At 32.3% G+C, this 23,994-nt stretch overlaps 1 protein-coding gene across 4 annotated transcripts in view; it reads right to left on the bottom strand.

Moving 5' to 3' along the window:
- The window catches only part of LOC117159068 (putative G-protein coupled receptor No18), a 104,151-nt gene that overhangs the window by 44,513 nt on the left and 35,644 nt on the right, over window positions 1-23,994 (bottom strand). For 2 of the 4 annotated variants that reach the window (XM_033338586.2, XM_076619955.1), the window contains exon 2: window positions 5,571-5,684. The exons of the other annotated variants lie outside the window; for them this stretch is intronic. The gene's annotated coding sequence lies outside the window, so the exon portion shown is untranslated. The remainder of the gene's footprint in view (window positions 1-5,570; window positions 5,685-23,994) is intronic. 4 annotated transcript variants of the gene reach the window in all.

Genomic DNA, 23,994 nt, shown 5'->3' with positions numbered 1-23,994 from the left:
TTATAGATTTTCGCAGGAGCAAGTATTAAATTCTTCTAACTGTCGAAATTGCAGTCTTGTTGCAGTAGGGTCAAATAAATCGATACAGAATTGTCGAAAATCGGGTCATGGGTGAAACTATACTATAGCAGCTTTGTATTCTGCATGCATGCATTCATTATTTGAGAGGCATGGATGTTGTGGTCGGGAACGTGAAGAAGAGAAAGATTTCCGTCACGATTAACCCTCTCAAGAATTTATTAAATTAAAAAAATATATGTCAAGGAAGAGGAAAAATTTGCTCATTAATTAAATACTTTTATTTATGAGAAATGGGAAAGCTAATACCTTTTGATATACAATTTCTCATTAATACATATTTTTATCGTAAACGTGTTTGATTATTGTTTTCGTTCGCGTCAATAATACGATCTTACGATCGAAACAAATAACTCGCGTGAGAAGATCGTACATCTCAAATCGAAACACGATTACATAGTATTCCTCATTAGGATAACAAAGGACGTTATTTTCCAAATTTTCGTGACTCTTTATGCATACAGTAGGTGTAGTGTTCGGTTGGCTTGGAATCGTATTTAGCTCGATTGCATTGTAAACTGACATCGTAGTGCTTGTGCATTGATAGCTGCATTGAAGGGAGTTATGTAGATAATGCAAGCATGATTTCAAGATATACACGCGCTTTCGAGTGTTGAGCGTGCATAATTGACCGAAAGGTGTAGTCTATCCGTGCTAGTTGCCCTTTTGTTAAGAATAGTGGACCGTGCAAAGTCTATAACACGGATGAAACTTGGCAGCTTTAAAAACTCTAGTATATTATTTGCTTAAAGACAGAAATAAATATTTAGCATTTTTATTCTTATTTCTTGGATCGAGAATACGTATGTAAACACGCAACAGTGAAAAGCTATACAAAAGAATATTTGTATTAGTATCGATCGGTATATGGACGCACGATGTACAGGATGTTTATAAATATTATGTAGAAATTGCTTGTAAGGTCAATTATAGATGTAAAGACAATGTGAAGAGTTGATACACACAAATGAAGCTTAGCTTTCTAGTTATTCGGAATTTAATTTTGCGCTGGAGATGTTTATACGTATGCAGCCGCAACCTACTTTACGACAGCGTACACATTTGACCAACCGACAGGGAATGTTCAATGATGTACTACAATGTCATTCATCCAGCGAGATACTTCAATGAAGAATGTTTGAAATTCGTACACACAGACGACGTACTTCTATCAATTTCGATACGATTCACTGCACCGAAATTTTACAATAGTATAGCAGATATAGAGAATTCGAATAGAATTTGTATAGTTTTCATATAGATTCACATGATCGGAGAAGATAAATGACTGTACCACAAATGAACAGATAAAAAGTACAAACAACAATTCTAGATTTTTTAAATTTGCCTTAGTAGAAAATTTATTCATCAAACGAAATATTAATTTAATAAACATCAGCTTAACGAATAATTGATTCTTACATATATTTCTTATTCTGCTTTCGGTATTCTCTATATTGTATTAATACTTATAAAGATTCTAACACTTTCTTCGTCGTTTATGGATTTATAAAATAAAGCTTTCATTATATATTAAATACAAGATCATTAACATTTACTTCGTTCTTTATGAATTTATTAACAACTATCTTAAGGATCCTTATAGGATAGCATATCAATCTTTACATTCTGCGAGACAAATACACGTTACGTACAAGACTTCGTAAACTGATTATCAGTTTTACGATCTTTCAGACGCATTTCATTTCGTTTTCAAATATTGTTTCCGAACTATAGTGCCTACATTAAACAGGCAAAAAGTTAGGGGAACCATGCGAAAAGTATATGGGAAGAACGTGCATTTAATTCAATGAACTAACAACATATTTAAAATTCATTCAAGAAAACGAGAGTGTTGATAATATTAATATAGCCTTTGTTGAATTTTAATTAGGTTATTCTGCTATATACTTAAGTACGTAGCGATAGTGAAAAGAATCATCTTCTTTAAGCACTCCATGAGCCGCAATTATTTGAGAATCTGAACACTTTCCAAGATACGGCATTGTAACGTAAATTAATTTTATCCGGCGGTCAGTTTACGTAAAGTGAACATTATATGTATTTGCATGAGATTTCAGTAGCTTCGTTGTATTTTCCTTTCCTATTTTTTCTTATGTTCGCATTTCCTCCTTTTTTGAATATTAAAATTCTAGCCTGCGGTATTCGTTTTAATCCACAGTGATTTACACCGCATAAATATCATAACAATTTTATAAAAAATAATATATTATCTCTAGAAATTACAAATTATTCGATTACCCTAGTTGACGTAAAATTCTAAAATTCTAAAAGGAGAGTCTATGACTTATAATTTATTCTCTGTTACTGAGTGTCTACTCATACCCAACCAAATTCGCATATAGTTAATAAATTCCAAACTTGATTTTCTTAAAAACCAAGTGTCATATGTACAAATTTTTGTGTTGTATTTTTGACTTGTTTCTTCACTTACAATTAAAATCATCCTTTTGTAGATTGTATCATAGTTACTGATACAACTTGTTGTTACTATTATAATGTTATTATTACGCAATGCGATAAATGCTTGTCGCAACATATTCACAGAACGCTGTCCCACATAGCAGCGAGCAATAGACAATGTTCTGAAATTTATTAAGTATTTATCAACTAATATAATATTAGTTCAAAGGTCGTGCAATACTGCTTCGTCGTAGTGAATTTAAACAATCTTTTTAATTACGTACCCATTCGTACAGTACAATAAGTTGCAAATTTAATTGTTGTGACCTTAAAATCCGGGACTTTTACGTAAGAAAATTAAAACAATTCCAATGCCCGAAAAGGGAAAAAATAAAAATTCAGAGTATCTACATACGTAGAGCAAAGGCGAAGGATTTTGCGTAGAAAAGTAAACCGAAGTAAAGCAAAAACAAGCCATTTCACGTTTGAATTTTAGTTTCATCGTGCAGAACTAATCCAAAGCTACATTTGAACTCTAATTTTACCTCGTAAAATATTTTCCAACAGACCTGTGCAAAGGGACGAGAGGTCATTAACGAAGATTTTTTTGGGCGATTTCCTGGTTTTCACATGCGTATACACAAACTGGCAGTATAACGAATGTAGACATACAGTCAACAATCCTCGCTCGATGTATGCATCCGATGAATTCGTAGAGCATATCAATTTGTAACGAGAACCAAAAGTTCTCAAACTCACAATTAAACAATTTTTTTTCTACCGCGTTAAAATTATATAAATTCCTTCGAAATAGGTGAAATATTTCTCATAGTCACATCCTGAAGATTCGAAAGTGACAAAGCATTTACACGTCGCAAACAGCGAAAAAGTCACGTTCGTATCGTAAAGTTGGTCTGTATCGAGAATTTTAACGTACAGCAATTTTGCATAATTTACGCGCGATAAATTTTTCATAGATGCACGACCTCGAGTGTTCCTCAAGCTCTTGCAGGTTTTTGGAAGAAAAAGAAAAAAAGAAAAAAAAAGGGGGAAGAAATCGACGAAGGTCTGACAAAAATTTCTTTCAAGATTCCCGCTTATATGATGAAATTGCTGGAAGGGTCAAATTGAGTTGTACGAGAAATCCAATTTTACGCGTGCTCTCATCTGAATACGATCGTTTTGTATTGTTTCTTCTTTCTTCTTTTCCTTTACTGTTCGCTGTTTTTTAAATCAGTTATGCAAATCAACGCAGGGGGATCGTTTGCATATAACGTTTTCACATCGATACGAAGCGTTTGCACGTTAAACTGGAATAGAGTGGTAATTTTGTCACCGATCTGATCTCGATAGGCGGAAAGTGTTATACAAATTACAATTTGAACATTGACTTTCAAGCGTTTCGTGGATTTGCTGATGCTATTCGACCGTTGCTACTGAATTTGTAACTGTGAACCAAATTCTGGTAGCTCGGTGATTTGTCGATATCTTTTATTTTCTATGGAAATATGCGAATTAGAAATATGTGAAAAAAGATTTCACTCCAATAGACTAGAAATATTGTAAATTACTACAATTCACACGCTGCAAGTATATTCTCATCGATATGCTTAATTAGCATAGGAATACCAATTAAATCTTATCACTTTTCATAATCAATAATCAAGCATGTTAATAAATTGATAACAAAAGACAGTATATATGTGTATAGCTATTCCTATATACATCTCATTAAATGTATCGTATGCTGTGTATTTAATAAAATGTAAGAGGAATTAGTTATTTGGTTTCGGTTCAATTTTCGTTGGATCATCCAATTGGATGAATAAAGAAACTATCTAAGCTTAACTTCCATAAAATATTTGATTTGTCCACACCTCTCAGGCCGAAATTTAAAATAATATCAAAAGAAAAATTAAAAGTGTAAGGAATTTAATTAAATTTTATTAAAATTCCCCTTCTTATAATGAAATTTTTTTACTGAATATTTTGCTCACTTTCGAAGCGAATGAAAATGATTCTTCTTTTTATTTTAATAAATTTTCGATAAGTACTATTATACATGTATATTAGACATATGTATTATTACATATGATAATAAAAATTACACGCGTCGGCGTATCTGATTTAATAGTAAGTATTAAACAAATTTTCTGTCATTTGATTTTAATAAAATATTCTAGCTCGCATAATTTCACGTGAAAATAAAATTGTACTAAAATATATTTTATTTAACTTTTATTGCAGTAAAATATTCGAATAATATTTAATATATTTGACTGTTGAGTAAATGTTTCATTTGATAAAACAGTCGAATATTTGTGTTGCAAGTAAAACACATGCATCAAGTTGTTTATGAAATAATATGAGCTCGAATATGAAACCGCAATTGTTGGAAACAGCAAATTCAAATAAAGGTGTACGTATCGTCACGAGGACAGACAAAGGATTCAGTTACGTTTAAAAATCAGATTTATTCGAATGAATTTCTCTTTGATGATTATTCCTCGTCAATTCTCCGTTATGTTTGGTTTCGCCATAAATAACAATACGATTTGTTTATGTCATGCGTTAATATATCATAAAATGTTATTAGTATATAATAAGTATTAGTTAGAAATTAATTAGAAAAAGCACTATTCTTAATTTAATTCACGCTCTAAAGTCAACATTTTATTTTGTCGAAAGTTGCTTCGTGACTACATTCATTTTTTAATTTTTAATCTCCTGTTTCATGTTGCATTAATGTATAAAAGCCGTCGATACCATCTATTCTTGTGTCAAAAATCTATTAGTCGATACATTTCAGAACATTCGTACGTTTTGAATTTCTATATACATTTCTACCCCCTCTTTTTTTACATTATGATTCTGGACAATTTACTTTATCCAACGATTTAAATTTACGTTTTTCGAGGAAGCTATGCTTATAAAGAACTGTTCTTATTTTCGAACATAAAGGAAGTTGGTGGAAAAAAAGATTTCCTTCCTCGTAGCATGGTCTCGGTACCTCATTCCTCGTACCCTGGTAGCCTCGCTTTACTATGCAGTATAAAACATCAACTTACCATTCTCGATTATCACCCTGCTGTCTTAAAGTGGCTTCTGTTTTGCAAGCATTACCCCGGATCCGAAGAAAAAAGTGAACCGTTACTTGAAAGCTTCTCTTCAAGTTGGTACACCTATACATGTAAATAATTCATGAAATTACATTCATGGCTGTATCTAGCCGCTTCAATTTTAGCTGCACGATATTTCGCAAAGTATACTCTAACCTTTTTATCTTTGCTGTTATATTTTTATCTACCGAACGAATAAAATTATCGTATCTTAATATGCTATTAAATTCTCCAGATATTAAATATAGTAATCAATTATCATTGACTAAAATTATGTTTGATTAATAAGCTCTTTCTACAGAAATTTTATTTTCTATTTTTGATTCATTTTTCATATACATTCAGAATCCTGTACAAATTTATTATCCAACCTACGATTATCTTATATATTCAATAATTCAAACATTTGACCCTCATCGATCCTCCGTATAAATTTGACATGTTAAGATGAATCTACGAAAGCAAAATGTCTTGCAGATTGCTTCAGCATTTGTGAAAGACACGAACAATTTTATAGTTGAATGTATATTGGGGTTGGTCTGTTAACGTAGTGTCAGTTTGATAAATTTATTATAAAATAAATTAATTTAAAAATATGGAAGATAATAAAAGATAAAATAAAGGAATAATGTAGTCTATCTATGTAATTTCATCTCGTTTAATGTATTAAGAAGAATAATTATCGAATTGACAATCAGAATTCTCAACGATATTAGTTTATTAGTCAGTACAATCAGAGCATAATATTAAAATGAGAAATAAACTATACCTATATCAAAAGGAAAGCAAATTTCCATCTTCAAATAATAACAAGGATGTCTTGCATATGAATTGGTCAATTTCCATAATACGACTCGTTTCTATTTAATTCTCAATATGAAAGGGTCAAGCGAAGGCTGTTTAGCATGTTACAATATCGATCTAAATCAAGGGGCTAACGAGTGTTTGATAAAAAAAAAAAAAAAAAAAAATAGAGTTATAAATGTTGTTTGAAAATATTTAAAAGCAATTCGACATGTACTTGTCATTTTTAAGAAAAACGAATATTGCACGGTTTGCACTTGATATTCTGTGAGAGTTTATGCACGCAGTTTCTAAACAATTCCTTTAAGATGCGAGTATTGATAAAACGTCAATTTGTATAAGAACGTCATGAACAGAAAAGAACTGTGATAGAAAAGATATTCGATGCACACATACAATACATGATATACGGTTAGAGTGTGTTTAGTGTACGATAAACGAATCGAGAATGTAGTAAAGTAGAACGAAATCGAGAAAGGTCAATTGAACGACCTGGAACATTTAACATCCCCTTCGATAATATTTCCTTCCTTTCTTACAACAACTGGATTTAGAAAAATTTAATCTCTCTCTTATATCGTTGTATTATCGATGTTCTATTATCTATATATACTGTATATTACATATATGTATTTAGTACATTACGATGGAATAAAGAAAGGAGATATAAAGCATCGATTACAAAAATTCTGCAGATTACTATCCAAACGATATATTTAAAAAATAATTATTTGGGTAATATACATTATCTTTTTGAGATTATTTGTTATTTCGTTTGAATAATTTAATTAACTCAAATACAAAGTTATCTGAGAACGATTCATTTGAATTTCACACGGAATAAAGTTACTTTCTCTATGTTATCCATGTCTTCTATGTTACTATGTTTAATGCGACATTTCAATGACTCATTCGATGTTAAAAATGCACTTTAACTCTATCCTATCATTTCGCAGAAAATGCAGTGAAACTTACTAATCCAATCTTGTTAAAATCACATTGTGAGACATATTCTGGGAAGAAATTCTCTAACTCGACATCCCGCGTGAAGAAAGTCAATTCGAGATATGTTGCATTAAGCGTCAATGCGCGAGTACGAACTATGCGGAATTATACATCATTAAACCGAACATCTCTGACTAAACAGAGCCAATCGCTTGGATGGAAGAGAATCGCAACGGTTGCAACAGGAGCCCTTCGCCGGCGGGAGCTACACTAGAAATCGCTTTGCGTCTTCCAACTGGAAAATGCTGAGCCGGTAAAGGAGCCACCCACTGTGTAACATTGAACAGGAAATTCGTAACAGCCTCGGGATGTCGCGCATGCAGAACACATGGTATATACGATAAATATGTACTCGTGTTTTGTCAAGTAAAAGCTATCTTTTCAAATATTACCAGGCTGAAGAGTCGACGGTTTCACGGTTTCCTGAAATGCGAATATCTCAGCCGTGGGCATCGTATTCGAGTGGAAATCCGCTGCTTTTGAAGCAACGTTTTGAAGGATGCGCGAGTCAAATAGGTAACCACCGTGAAACGTCTAATTCATTCTCAAACGTCCGCAGATGATTTCACATCTGACGCTGCTCCATCTCGCGTTATTTTGGAGCAATTCGAATTCGCTCTCGCGATCTTCGCACGTGACACGATTTTTCAATGCGTAGCTTGCTCTTCTCGACGTACCAATCGTTGCATTTGAGGAATCTCTGGATTAGTTGGTATATAAGTGGTACTTTTTGTACAGTATATTGTTTTTTTTTACCGACTAAGAAGAGTAGAGAAGATATAAACTGGAAAAATATTTCCAAATTGCGGTTTATATCATAGTACCAGTTTTAGTTTGATATTCTTCTTTGTGGTATATATATATACCAGATAGTGTATACAATATATATACGTATGGGAAAATAAATGGAAAAATAATATTGTAGATCGATAAAAATCTCATATAGACCAGCCACGGTAAAGTCGTACAGTGTGCCAGACGTGCTTCGCCTTTAAAATCGAATAATACTATTATTATAGATTTGGACAGGTTTACGAAGTCTTAGATAAAACAAAACCTAACATGTAAATATTCTGTATAACATCACTGATTTATTTATTAATTTTCTACTCACTTTTAAATAGGGATGATAGAGATAGCGTAATAGGTATCAGTGGAACTCCATTTGTGTGAACTCGTCGAAGAACAAACAGTTCGTGGAACTGGAGTTCATACATATAATAATAGGAGTTCACCGATTCTCCCTGCTATCTATGATTTCTCATTCAAATAATAGGAATTCGTGTTCAGATAAGTGGATTCAATTGGCAGGAGTTTAGTTAATCGGACACTAACTAAAATTTCGTACTAATGAATAGAATTCAGATACACGGTGTTCTACCGTAATCGATAATAACGATACAAGACAATCGGTGATCTTAATATCTGTAATCGTGTTTCTTTAATACGAAAATGTTTTATGAAATTAAGAGCCTGATTGCACGAATGCAAAAACTGATATCTCTAAGAGATAAGAGAAAAGACTCTAATCACAAATATATTGACCCAGAAGATATTAGTGGGAAGAAAGTTTGTTCTGATTCCTGTACCTTCGATTATTCGATGATCCGTATTTACGTGTTTGTATAATCAATCAAATGATGAATGATTAATTAGTCGCATAATGCGAAGAGCTGAATTGCGTGATTGAAAGAGTCATATTTGCACGCGAATCTATCTGTATGCATAGTAAATGGTGGGAAAATGTGCCATTAATACCATCTGCGATAGTATTTCGTAATTCTTATGATAATATTTCATATCATTTACATGAAACAATTACCGAAGTCCTGAACAAAATGAAATTAAGCTCATTCTATCTCATGATGAATATTTTCCATTTAATGTCCATCAGGATTCGTAATTATCGTGTAACCGTCATTTTCTATAACATTTTCACTTTAGAGAAACTTTTAATTACAACTACTATTAATTTAGGACCGCGTCACGGTTCTTGCAATTTATTTTTAAACTAAAAAAACATTCGTTTTTATTCAAAACATTTTGCCTTATTGCGAAAATTAATGAAGAAATAAATACTCGTTCAAACCACAACGATCGAAGTTAATGAAACTGGCTGCTTTAAAGAAACAAATTAATAAAATTACAAAACCACGAACGCTCTTACCAATTAACAAAATAAGTAACAGTTCGAAACATTGGATAGCAAATTTTGAGAATCGATGTAGACTGTAGGAGCTGAGGATTTCAGGTTTCACAGGAAATTTCACGTCATTGCCAAACTTCTATTCATGCTTGGGCATTAAGGGGAGTATCGTTCGTTCGTTCTCTAAAGAAGAGCAGGCCAAAGGTACAATGTAAGAGAGGTGGAGTTATTTTCAGAAAACGTTGGTAGTTTCAATCAGCATCATTTGAAGCGGAAGGCATTAGACTCCCTCTCATAGACTGCTAAGGAACGAGACGCAGAAATGGAGACAAACAATAGCATTTCATAGAGTTTACGTAACATGTTGGATGCATTTCAAGTCTGCATTCGAATTCAGAAGCATTTCTATTCACCTTCGACATTTATCTATGTCAATATAGAAAATAACAATTTCAGGGATATATTTGCCAGGAAACTCTGAAAATAAATATGTATATTCAACCTTGTTTTTCAAGGTTCAGACGGTATTAATTGTACCAGAGCCATTTCTGATAGATGCCAGTTTAATTCATGTTATTTTACTATTTTATTAGTTTAATTTTGTTATTCCACTACTTCGGAACACGAGTTCACTCTTACGCCTGAATGCATGGCAGCGTAAACGAGAAATAACATTTGATGAAATACGTTGAATAAATTCAGGCATAATCTAAGAATCTCATCTTTAGAAAAATATACATCCACTAAATATTAAAGTTAATAATTCTGGTAAATTCAATACGTTCTATTATATCGCTTTAGCTGATCCTCTCGACACGCGATTGCTTTAGATATACAATAGACTATACTTGTCATTTCATGATACACTCGCTGTCACTTCCAGGTCGAACACTCCCGTCGATCATGTCACGTGGTGCAATTTCGTCTCGTTTTGAACAAGTTTACATTCCGTTAACTTTACACTACGGAGATGAAGAACAAAAGCGGAAGATATCGACAGCAGAAAATTGTTTTAAAGAATAAACGCAAAAAACGAATGGCAAAATATTTACACGCTTCTACCATTCTACGTCATGTATATATTTTTAAAATTTCAAAGAAATTCTTGACCCGCTTATGTAAGTGATACTTTAAAAGATTAATGGAATTAATAGGAATAAAAAGATATTTTTTGGCAAGCTCCTTACGATTAATATTAAGTTTAGTTTCCATAGCTGAATTCTTGCTTCATTGTTCATTAAAATGTCTCACTTACAATATAACGTAATTCATATGATAGTAATTTAAATTTATAGCGTTTAATATCAATTATTATTAACCATTTCCGATAATAGAAATTAATAGGTTCGTTGATCACTGCATTGTTTCACATTTAGTCATATAATTTCGCTAGGATTATATTGTTTCACAAAATATCTTATTTTAGGTATCCCCAAATATTGAACCATTATATAGATGTCCGTAATTACGTATCTATCTATTGTAGCTGAAAATTCACAATTGTATATGTATGTAGGAATCTTTATACTAGATCTAACTGTAATTTAAGATTTTCGCTGACGCGTGTATTCATACGTTGTCATACATTCGAACTTCTTTCTTTGCTATCACAAAAATATCAGAAACTACAATAATTTCAAAATCAAATTAAACGATATATACATATTTTCTTGTATGATATATAATATATAATATAACATGTATATATGAAAATGTAAATGGAATAAAACAATATTGCAGATCGGTACAAATATCATATAGGCCGGCCACAGTAGAATCGACCAGTCTTTGTCAGGCGTGCTTCGATTTTAAATCGAATATTGCCATTATTATAAATTTCCTATTGTACTTATGTCACAATCCAAATTAACGATAAATATGAAAATAACATTAAATTACTTAAATTAATTCAATGCAAAATTTATGCGTTTTTGCAACAGAGAAATAATTTTTTGGATGTTTCTGATATATGCGTCGTTTACCATTTAAAACTGTAAAGAATCACGCGTCTCGCAATATTATTATTGTACTATTCACTTTATAACAAAAATTATACGTAGACAGAAGAAGAAGTCATATTTGAGTTGGACAAATTAAAAGTAAAGCAGAATGTGGAAACAAGTCCTTTGTCAAACAAACTCCTGCAGGTTTAATTTATTTCAATTTGCTAGTGCAAGGTGAGTGCGTTGCGTAATTAAGCTCGTAATGCACAGTAACGCGGAACCACGTGCTCTCTCTCCGATTAATTTCTTCATTAATTTAACACGAGAATGCGTAGCAAATTAAGGAGATCTTGATTTTTTTCGTAGAAGCTTTACACAGCGGTCTAAGAGAAATCATGTGCTTTAAATAACGCGTTTAATTCGTTTCTATTTCCTTATTACTATTTCTCTCGTACTGAAAGAATTCAGAGTTTTTAATTGAATTTAATGAAAGAAATCGGTAGGTTAAACGTTTGGTATCGAAATGTCAAACTTTGGTATAACATCAATTTCTCAACGCACACGTAGTATTCTTTATTATCTTTTGCTATGATGGTTTTTCTCAAACAATTTACTTTCAATGTGAAGACCATACAGGAAGAATACAAGTCATAGTCATTCACATGTGTGAAGCATGACGTATATGTTATGTATGTATATATTCATATGTTCTTGTCATGTTCCATATCATCAAACTTATATAGAAACATTTTCCAGCTGTTGTGGCTGTGATTCAACTACTTACGTTTATTAAGTATTACTATAAGAAGACATACACGTGAAGAAAATTACATTATACAGCAAAAAATATCGACGTTTAGCATTTATATCGATCGAAAAGTGTACAAGAAAAGAATACGATAAATCAAATTTTCTACGGGAGAACGAGTTTAGCACATTTGAAGATATTAAGATATTATTTGTCTAAATTAAAAAATTCAGCTGAATCGAAAGAGGTTTTCACATTTGTAATTATTCTATATTTTTAGACATTAAAGTAGAATTAATAAAAATGCACTTATCATGTTTTTTCTGTGATTTTAAGGTAGAAATTTTGAAACACGGAAAGGGATCAATAATTTCTCTAATTTTATTTTTTGGCTTATCCTCTCGCTGAATCTCATATCCTTTTATAACTATATCGAAGAAGATAGTTGCCAAGCTATTGGCATTGTGTTATCACGTCGTAAAATTCTAGGAAAGGTAGGAAAGTTAGAGAGTGGAAATAAGATCTTGAATTGTAAGTATTCTCAATCAACGTAGATTTAGAAACTCGTGCGAGATAAGTTGCAGCTGTTGAAAGTGTTCGACGTTCTATTGATCAAACTTTGGTAACATAGGTACTTCCGAAATCTAATTTATCAAGTATTTAATTATCATCTATTTCTGCTGGCCTACAATTGAACTCGACTAAAGCTTGATGTATATTGCTTGATATATTTCACAGTACGTATTTTAGGAAACTGTTATACAATCGTATTAATAAATATTTGATAAATCTTTAACATATCGACTGATTTAATAAACAGTTAACATATCGATTCGATAAACAATTTGAATCAAGAAGTGTATACTATCTAGTGATATATTTAATATCATCATAATGAGTAAACGAATTAAGAAATCGATAAGTTTCTAGACACGTGTTTGTATTGCAAACAAATATTGTAATTATGTAATTACACCCTTGACCTATCAGCGACAATTTTCTTCTCATCGATAAACTGAACTGTGTGAAAAACTAGGACACCAAAATTAGTCGTTGCTTTGCTCGACTAAATTATCCACCGATTTCTTCTTTCCCGATTTAAATACGGTAATATTCAATAAAAGGATTCTATTTGTACTTCCAAAGTGGTTATGTTTTGCTCTGACGTCTTTGCTCCGTGATCAAGTATTCATGCGCCTGTAACTTAAACGGTAGAGTTACAATTGGGAAGAGATTGTTGGACACAAACCCAATTGCAAGAAATATTCAGTCAGAAATATTTTTTCGGAACTAACTCGTGAATAATATAACATCGTCGAAATCCAACCAGTTAACCAAAAATGGCTCGTTACAAGAATATTTCGAACACGAATATTCTTTCGAAATCGACTGATCAGAGATATTACAATAACAATACGTGTATTTTTTTATTAGTTATATAATTAATCTTCTATAATATGCTGATATTTCTTTTTTTACTTTTAACGTCTTCCATTACATTCAGAGTATATTGCATGTTTCATACTTGAATGAAGACGTTGAAAATGACAGGATTACTACCATGACCGTGTTCGGGTAGATATCTCTCCGGTTAACAGATTCAATTTATTATCAATAAATCGTGTTCTACTGATTGACGCAATCGTCGTTTTCGCTCTGATAATCGGTTTGTCCGGGGCGTCGCCGCATATCTGGTGGAACATAAATCGCATTCCTAATGACCAGGCCCGTATCGCTAATGCTGCTTCACGTGCATCATCCTTTTAAATCTTCCTCGCGATGCAGTTAACAACGGCAATTTATTATCATCGTCGTGATCGTTACGCTTTAAGTTTATGAGAGCAACAACGCGCCGTGATAACTTTCCCCGAATATTTGTGAAATATACGCTTGATAACGTATTTCAAGAGTAACGTGCAACAATATTACACTTTTATCCGAAATGTAGAAAACTGCAACTAATTTGCACTGAAATGTAAAGTTCAAATTACACGTACGTGTTGATAAGGAAAACGTTTTAAAAATAGAGAATCGTGCTTCGATGTTGAATCACACGCGAACTAAGACTATTTTTAATGATTTGAATAATAATTTCAGAGTCGCCGAAAGTTTTGATGAACTCATGGCGTTACCTTAAAATATCGATTATTATAGTCTGCATTCGCCCGAAACAAATTTTCTGTATCTGATTTATTTATTTTATTTACTTTGACGAAGAAACATTTCCACAACACCGAATGATGACAAACCTATGATATTAATGTAACATATCGGCTGTAGTAATATCCATTCGCGTAAAATAAATCTCGTTTATCTGAGTTAACGGTTGCTTGATTTTCGTGTATTTTCTATTTATACACGTGTAACACAATAAAACATAATACACGAACGAATTTTATAATATATATGAATAAATTTTCAACATAAAACGTTGCAGATAAAACTGTAGTGAATTTTGGGTCACTAAAGCAGAGTAAGACATCATTAAAGTTTATATATCATAATATTAGAATGTGTCACTACATTAAGGAAGTATGTGCATCTTTAAATGCGAACATGTTCATTTTGTGCGTATTATAAGGAGGTTTTAAATATCTTATCTTCTGAAATATTCAATGTCCTCGGTAACTGATCCCAAACGTTTCGTGTCTCTGAAAATTTCTTCCCAAGACTTCCTTGGAAATTCGTTTCTTTCTAGCAGGACATGGAACATTCCAATCACGTCGCTGGTCTTTTAATTATGCAACAAAGGAAACAGTTGCCGCACAAAAGCTACGTTTTCCTTGGCAAAATGACTAGTGGATATTTACATCAAATTTTACGACAGTCTAGGATGATGTTAATTACCAGCGAGACTGACCTAAACTGAAACGTTCTAAAAACTTTGCGAGCTTTAAAGTTCTCCATAAAACCTCTCTGAAAAAGGGCATTGTCCTCTCGCAAAACATCATCGTATATCATCAAGTATGTACATGTTTTCGATAGAATTTTTTATCTTACAAAAACATATTTTACACGCGCTTTCTAAGTTTCGAACTATTACTCATCATAAAACATCCAGTTTCATAGAAAGAAAGATAGATGATAAAACACGTTTACCTCACAATATTTACACCAGCTACATAAACTAGCGGCGAACATTTCTCGTCAAACTATGAAAAAGTACATTATATAGGCAAATAAATTGCACAGAAGAAACGATAAATTATTTTCCGTTCAGACAAGCTTCCAATCGATGGACGCGGCAATTAGTTGCGGAGTCGTTTTGTTTCTCAACTTCGATAGAACTTGTACCAAGAATTTCGGTACAGGGAACGGAAATACTTCGTGTTACGAGAGATTAGTCCGCAGTAATTCGATTGTCGTTTATTTACGTCCACTTAAGACCACGTGCTTAAAATCACCGTGAAACGCTTTCAAGAATCAACCGGTAATTTGCTCGCAACCATAAAAGGACATGAAATAGTAAAGACGAGGTCTCTAGTTTACGATTTTCTGATTGAATTTTTAAGAAACGATAAAAAAATGATTCGTTCCATTGGTCGACTGTAACGTGCGAGCTTGGATCATTCGAACGTATCGATAATTTTTCAATTTATCTTAATCTATGTATGTTCAAGTAATTACTTCAAGAAAAACTCTACACCTTTCCTTTTGTATACCTGTGGCCTGGACATCGCTGTTACGAAGAAAAAAGAATTTAGTGGAGAAAAAAGAATTACGAACGAGGAGAGCATAACAAAATATATTATTGTGCTCTTGAATATAAATTTTGTTTTGGGTTACAGATAGATTTCTATTGCTGTTTCTTGTAACCTTCAGCTAGAGCTACATACCAAGGTTAACTTTTTTGGTAATATCCTTTGCTATAAATGTACGAACGTGCTCACTATCATATTCTATTGTATTGTAACACTGAAAGAGTGAGGATCTGGATCAGCATACACTATACTTGTAATTATACCTGTACTTACTTCAATATATTTTTCTATTGCAAATTCATCCACTCGTTCCTCTATCAGTCAGCCTCAAGAATGTATAATTAATGCATGTATGGTTGCAAATAAGTTTAGTGTAAATTACGAACGTTCGAGTTTCATTTCGTGTTTTCTTATACATAATTTATCTTCCGTTGCATACGAAAGCATATGACTACATGGGAAGAAAACTATGTACATGCAAAGAACACGATAAGTCAAGGAAGCAATTTGAATGTGCACTACGTTGCTAGTTAATCCTGTGTTATTATAAATTAAGTTATGCGTGAATTATAAACAGTTCATTCCATATATGGAAACGTTATTAACTTACAATTTTCAAAATTTTGACAGCAAATTTATTTTCTATCTAGAATATTTAATGAGTAGCATTAGGAGAAGCGATTAAGGTTTAAGACGGTAGCGGGTTTTAAAAGCCAGATTTCCTCAAGATTGACGCAATAAAGAGAAACAAGCTGCTTCATTTTAAACAGCAGCATCGACTGTGTTCGCGTTTTAATGTGTCTCTAGAAAGATACATACCGTGTTTATTTCAAGAAGCGTGAAACAGTACAAAGCAAGATTGCATTGTGAGTTACTGAACTCAGACGAAACCTTAAATATTTTCTTAAGAAAGTTAGAGTCTTTCACGCGTGAAAATTGGATACCCCGACATTCTGAAGGAAACAAAATCGTTCTCTTCTCACTCTGAGTAATTTTATATGCAATGAAAATCTTTCAATGCGTCTTTCAGTAACGATAGGAATTCTTATGTTTGTGACATGCGTTCTTAATCGAATTAAAGTCTTAATTGAATAATAAAGTGAACACTTGGTATGCTATTACCTGTTTCAACCAGTACACAGTAAGAAGCATTAAAAGCAACAAAGCATGAAATAAAAACACAGCGGACGGGTAATTTTATGCGAAGCCGGATTATGTTAAACTAATCCGTCGCAATGTAATCAAAGGGAAGCGAGATAAAAGAAACGCGCAATTCGTCCGACTAGGGTTGATGCGATTCGCTAATTTTACGCAATGAGAAGCTCGTATATTTCGTTCTCATCCTGTGTAATAAATGAAGGCTTCGAGCCAGCTATGTCACAAATTAGAATGGACTGACTAAAGACCCATAATTATCACTTATCATCGTGGGTTGTTAATTCTCACTGTGAGATAACGATTTTTATATGAAATCCCAACGAAGCTAATTAATTTGTACACGATGTATTCATTTTTTTTTCGTTTATTTATCTACTTTTTTCTTCGAACACGTTTGTATTAAAAAAAAAAAGATGCTTGTGGTTCTCTTATTGATATAATTTCGCACAAAGGAATATTTTTGGATGTCTAATGATATACAAATTTACAGAAGAAAAAGAAAGAAAGAAAAAATTAGAAGGGTTCACTTTTGATCCATCTTAGTACATCTTTAATATACACGATTTTATATTTTCCAGTAAAAAAGATAGACCATGATAGAATCCATATATTATGGATTGGTGTGTTATATTTTAGGAAGAATAAAAGAAAAGGAAAGAAATTCGGAATGTTTCATTATTGTGAATGTTTTCATGATAAAATTTAGACTGTACGGGTACATATTTATTACATTCACACCTTTGTAATAACAATGTCTTGTTTGTATTTTTATTTATATACTGTACATTATTGTTTTATAAATTCTTTCTATTGTTTCTAATAAGAAAAAAATTGAAGGTATTCTTTGATACTTGAAATAGTCGCTGATGCATTATTATGCATATGCATAAAAACGCTTTCTTTTACGGAAGTTAATCTAAAATACCGAGAACCTAAGAAATGAAAAAATGAAATGAAACTTATGTTTATTCATCTTGTGCTCCCAGGCGTCCTATAATGAACATCTAAATATAAAAATATACATATTTATCCCATACACCGCTACGTGACGCGTGATCTTACTTTGTCTAAGCTGAAAATATTTTTAATGTGCATACAGACGAGGCTATATGACAAAATACTTCCATTTTATTATTACTGTGTATTTTTTGTTTATCGATTATGTTGTATGAAACGACAGATAGTTTGAAGGTTTGTTCCTTCAACATAGAAAGTTTTAGTAAGTCTACGTAAATTTACGTAAGATCATCGTCAAACGTATACGACATACTAACAAATTCTCTGGAATAAAAGGTGTAGTAACAATACGAAATTTGTACTTATTAATTGTATGCATTCTGTGTATCTTTGAATAATCAAATTTCGCATAAATACAAGACGATCCGTAATTCGCTGATATTTCTAATTATTAATAATATCTCTCTACTTCTATTTTTCCAGTTTTCACAGGGGTAACAAATATTTTCACTATCACACACAAAAGACTATTAATTAAGACTCCGCTCAACTACTATAAAACGTGAAAACTTTAATTAACTGCCAGAAATAAAGAAATACCACATAACTAGATTTTAACAAACACGCGGGAGAAAAGAAGAAATTGCACTTGTCCGAGTGAACGGGCGACCAGCTGCCGATACAATCTTCATTCGTGGAATATCGAAAGTATTAGACAGTCAAAGGATAGAAACGGGCCACTGTAGATGTTTCAAAGGCTTTTCTTCTCCTATTGAGAAATCGTTCGGTTGAAATCGACGATGCAGAAAGTAGTCAGCGCGCGTCCTATTCGCGTGGCTGTTTCGCGACCTGCCAACCGTTCCGTCGCCAATATCGATAGACTATTTCCTGTGTAGCTTTTCTACCGGAGATATCACGCCGAATGAATCCGTGTCATCATCGAAATACAATAAACATCGGCTTACCGCACTTCTAATGTCAATAAGGGAAATTCGCTCGACACACCCCCGAGTCAACGAGACTCTCAAGTCAAATAGCTTCACTGAACAAGCTTCGAGTGTGCCAGTCTAATTACTACATTTGATCCAGACTCGGTCCGCATGATAATGGTAATTGTAATTAGAAAGTTGTAATTGTCGACTGCTTTGATGAAATTGTTGCCTACGAATGTACGGAGCATATGGGATTGTTCATTGAAACGAATTGTTTTATTTCAAATGTTTGTAGATTCGTCCTTTTGTCGTGTAATATTTAAGAACGAGTCTGTGTATCATCTCAGTTATACATATTAAAATTGAAATTGATTTAGTTAAATTTTTTAGTTAAAATACAATTTGATATCGGAAATTGTTTTTAAACCTTCTTTTTCTATCAGGTATATTGAAACTAAATTTTTTACAAGGCTTTAAATTTACAACAGAACACTCTGATTCTGTTACATTTTATTATTCTAGCATTCGAATAATACAACATCTAAGCAAATATAGATAGACTTGTATTTTAAAAAACCTGTATTAAATCTTTACTATTCTTTTTGCGTTCTCTCTTCTCTGTTGTATGTTGTGTAGAATTGTAAAAATTGTTCAGCAAAATGAATACAGCGGATTAAATAAATGATAGGAATTGCAATGTCTCGAAATAAAATACGTGGTCGAATAAATTTGCAATAGGGTAGCTAGTAATTTGCGATTTGCACCCTCCACTTTGTGTCGTTGCCACGAACGCCGTTGCACCATATAATCCAACCAGTACACGTACAACAACTTATGTAGTTCCATTGTACGTCATCTTAATTGGTCACCTCAACTGTTCTCTGTTCACTCGTCGAATCTCGCTTTCGCCTACTCGAATTTGGATTCATACGCTGTACACGACTTATGTATACTCTGAACAGAATATAATGTAGTTCTGTACTAAATATTCTACTTTACTCAACCTGACACAGCTCTCGTATAAGCTATTACGAGTTTCCTTTTACGAGCTGACTTTAAACACTGGCGACAAATATTATTGTAATAAATTGATATTGATAAACAATTTTCCCAAATGATAGAATATTTCGAAGATGACATTAATTTGCATGTTAAAATTGTTCGCTTGTTTGTAATACTTTTTTTATTTGGAAAAGCAGTTTATTGTCATGTAACTGCAATATATGTATGTAAAACACACAAACAAACGAGAAACCAATTATTTTCAAAACGTCACGAATTATTTATTTTATTCGTTATATGACGCGTGTTATAATATAGAAAAAGCAATAGCTACAAATGATCAAATCAAACAGCACAAGAAGATAATAAAATAAAATATAGTTTATTCGTGAGTGTTCCATTTATTCGTACATGCGTAGGACGCTTTCGCTCAATTGAACTAACACTATTAGCGATATTTTATACGCCGAAAATTCCAGCGTATAAGTTGCTAATGTTAATAAATTTTCTTGCATAGTAGTAGCGATTTTGTCAAAGAAACAAGTGAAATTTTATAAGTCGATTTTACGAATTAAAACATGAACTTTTTCCACGTTTTGATGTCTAGAATCAACGTTATAAATACTCTGGAACACCCTATAGATATTGTCGAATGATAATAAAAATATAGAAGAAAATTTGTCAGCTTATTCATTGCATTGTACGCAGATATCAATGTATTTCCAACGTAGAACTAAATTGTTTGCAATTTAAAAAATAAATTTTTGTGCATGAACCTTTCTCATTCCTTTGATGCTTAGAATAACATCGTGTGTAAATATCGCCCGCTAATAATTAATTATATAAATAATTAAAAAATAAAGTCTCTTAAAGAGAAATAATATCCTCGATTTTTCATTGCAACAATTTCATTTATATCAATGAACAAAGTTAACAAAATCATCACCCCTAATTGAAGCTTTATTTCATTGAAATATTTCAAATGTAACTTTCGAGTACCAGCGTAACAATTAACTTCTGTTATTAATTAATTGCATATTATAAACTTTGAAGACGTTTATTCCTGTTAGCATCGTTCCCGTCAACGTTTATATAGCATTAGGCCCTGTTTTCCAAAAATAAATCTTCCACTCAAAAAATATTGCCACTGTATTAAATATAGCCACTATAAATCTTCGAAATCGTTTGACGCGTCTATCGGGCTAGTAACAGCGATGATTAAACGCTTGCCGATTCTTCCAATTGAATCATAACCAATTTTCGCCATTTCCTCGAATAGATTTTCGCTAGCAGAAGCGAACGACATGCTGCAGTTGTACGCGTGCCCGGTCAAAAATGTTTGTTCTCCCAAAACAGTGACGATCGAACTTCTATATGGCCCGAGTGAAACATTACCGACATCGTCGCTACGTAGAAATATATACGGTTTCTGTGGGAGCATTAGAGCTAGTAAACTACCCGCAACGAGCAATAACTTTCCTCGACCACGCGTAATGGCCATAAAAACCGGCGCTGTTCCACCACGAATGAGATTTGCAAAATAATTCGCATGGATCTTAACCGCTAAAAGCTACAATGTTCTCGGCTATCGTTCTTCGTAAAGTTTTGTCACGATGTGCCAAAAACTGTACTCAGAACGCGGGATACTTTTGTAGCGTGTGAAATAAACAGACGTATGTAGACGTATGACGTATGTATGTATGAAGGCTTGGCACGATGTTCTTGAAGGCGAACGAAGATTAATTATTGCATAAAATTATTTATCATGTACGAAATCCATGAAGGGAGTACACAACGGATGGCAGGACGTTCTTAAATTTGAATGAAGATTAATTATTGTATAATCACTTACACATTTCTGCTCATACGTATCAGAACACGTAACACAGCTCATACGTAACATGTGATTTAGTTTTACAGACAAAAGATTAATTGGTCAGAGTTTTGTTCTGGTACAAGATGAGAATTTTAAGTACGTGTGACTCAAATACGTAATCTCAATCTTCTGATCCAAATCTCATTAAAAAGTTTGATATGAGTTATATACCGTGTAAGGCAGAAGGAGTAATATCATCGGCAAGAGGAGATTCTATATGGAAAAATAAATAAAAAGTATGATATGAAATTTTTCCGTTCGTTCGAATAAGAAGATTCTGTGAAGTATAACTATTTCGTAAAGATTTTTTAGTGATAATTTCAGAATCCTCAAGCTGAAAAAAAAAGTTATAGTCGATTTTTACTATTCTGAAAATTTGACAACACAGTTTGTAGGATAGTTTTCACCGATTCAGATCTGTCTGTAAAAGCTATAATAAACGCATTTTAACCTTTGCTAGAGAAATAACATGAAATCTTATTGCAAACGTGCTTCTGTTTCAAATTGCGATTTTTTTAAATAAAATTTTTATCTAAATGAAAAGATATTAAATTTTTTGCTCAACAATATAATTATACGCGAAAGGAAGTCAAATGAAGATAAAAGGGAGTTCATAGTCGTTCTTTTTTTCTCTAGAAACAGATGTAATCAAGAAAAAGAAGGAGAAAATTATTTCACCACAACCTTCTCCTTTTACATTTCTCTAAACTAAAAAAAAAAAAAAAAAAAAAAAATACATACATACAATGCTTTGTTACTTAAAACTCTTATATTTTATTTGTATCTTTCGATATAACAATGCATGTCGTAGAAATACTCAACCTTTTTACTGTATCAATTAATCGATTCTTAATATCGTATACTTTATGACATGTAGAATGTTTCAGAAAGTTGGGATCAAATAACTTAAAAAATGACAGTAAACACTGTTCATTTATCATTAGTTTCAGATATATAAGACGTTCTGATCAGTAAAGTATTACCTACCTATGTCCGTACCATATGTTCTATATGACTCCCATTCATTTCAACACAACCTTCGTCGCGCTTCTTCATAGAACCATTATTAAAATATGATGTGAGAGTAAACTGAGGAATAATTCTACGCGCACATGGACGCTGTGATACAATAATAAAATGACAAAGTACATTCTTTTGTCACTGTTACTGAATGATATTGGTATTATGCTTGATTTAACGATTTACTTGACAATTGGTATATAGACGCACGCAATAAAGCGTGTTATGCGGTTACAACTCATACTTGAAAACCTATTACAACTTCGAAACTGGTGATATTCAGACGTTTATTAAAATCTTTTTTTTTATTGTTTTTATGAATACTGCATGCTGTTGAAGATTGAGCCCAACTTTTTCGAACAACTTGTATAACTACTTTGTTATAATCAGTATATATATATATTGTTATTTTATGTATATGAATTGTTTCGATTTTCTTCTCTGGAGATAGCGTCGAATCTTAAATTATCGATATTAGGCTGCAATTGTTTAAAGATACGTAAATTGAATTTTCGTTTTTACTTAAGTATTCATTTCGCATGTAATATCCACGTATATACATATAATAACTGCATCTAGTATAAAATGAACTAATATTATTCACGATCGTGATTGTTTTATTTATTTCGCACATAATTTTTATCGATTTTATAAATCAGCATATTTTTCATTATTAAAATTGTAAAATTTCGAACTATCCTTCCATATTCAATCAAAAAATGAGAGAACCAAAAAGTAAAAGAAACATATGTAATTTTTACGTCTGCTACCTCCTGGTACCTTTATTTTAATTAGTATGCACGGTTTTGAGCAACAAATATACGCTACGCGCAAATACATACATAATATATATCATGTACAATTTACCCGAGTATCTTCTTTTCTTCTTATTTAAATACGAAATTCGATGTCGATACGAATTTCTAATGTCCGATCTCTGGTCCCGTTCTTCTAACATATTATCGTTGGTGATAATTAATCGTTCTAACTAATATACTATATTCGGCGAGAAATTTAATTAGAATTATTCCCGTTAACAAAATCCCGTGGAGAACCAAGTACATGATCCGAACGAATTTGA

Source organism: Bombus vancouverensis, chromosome 7 (genome assembly GCF_051014615.1).
Source record: "Bombus vancouverensis nearcticus chromosome 7, iyBomVanc1_principal, whole genome shotgun sequence".
Taxonomy (NCBI): domain Eukaryota; kingdom Metazoa; phylum Arthropoda; class Insecta; order Hymenoptera; family Apidae; genus Bombus; species Bombus vancouverensis.
This window is presented reverse-complemented; position numbering and strand designations above follow the sequence as displayed.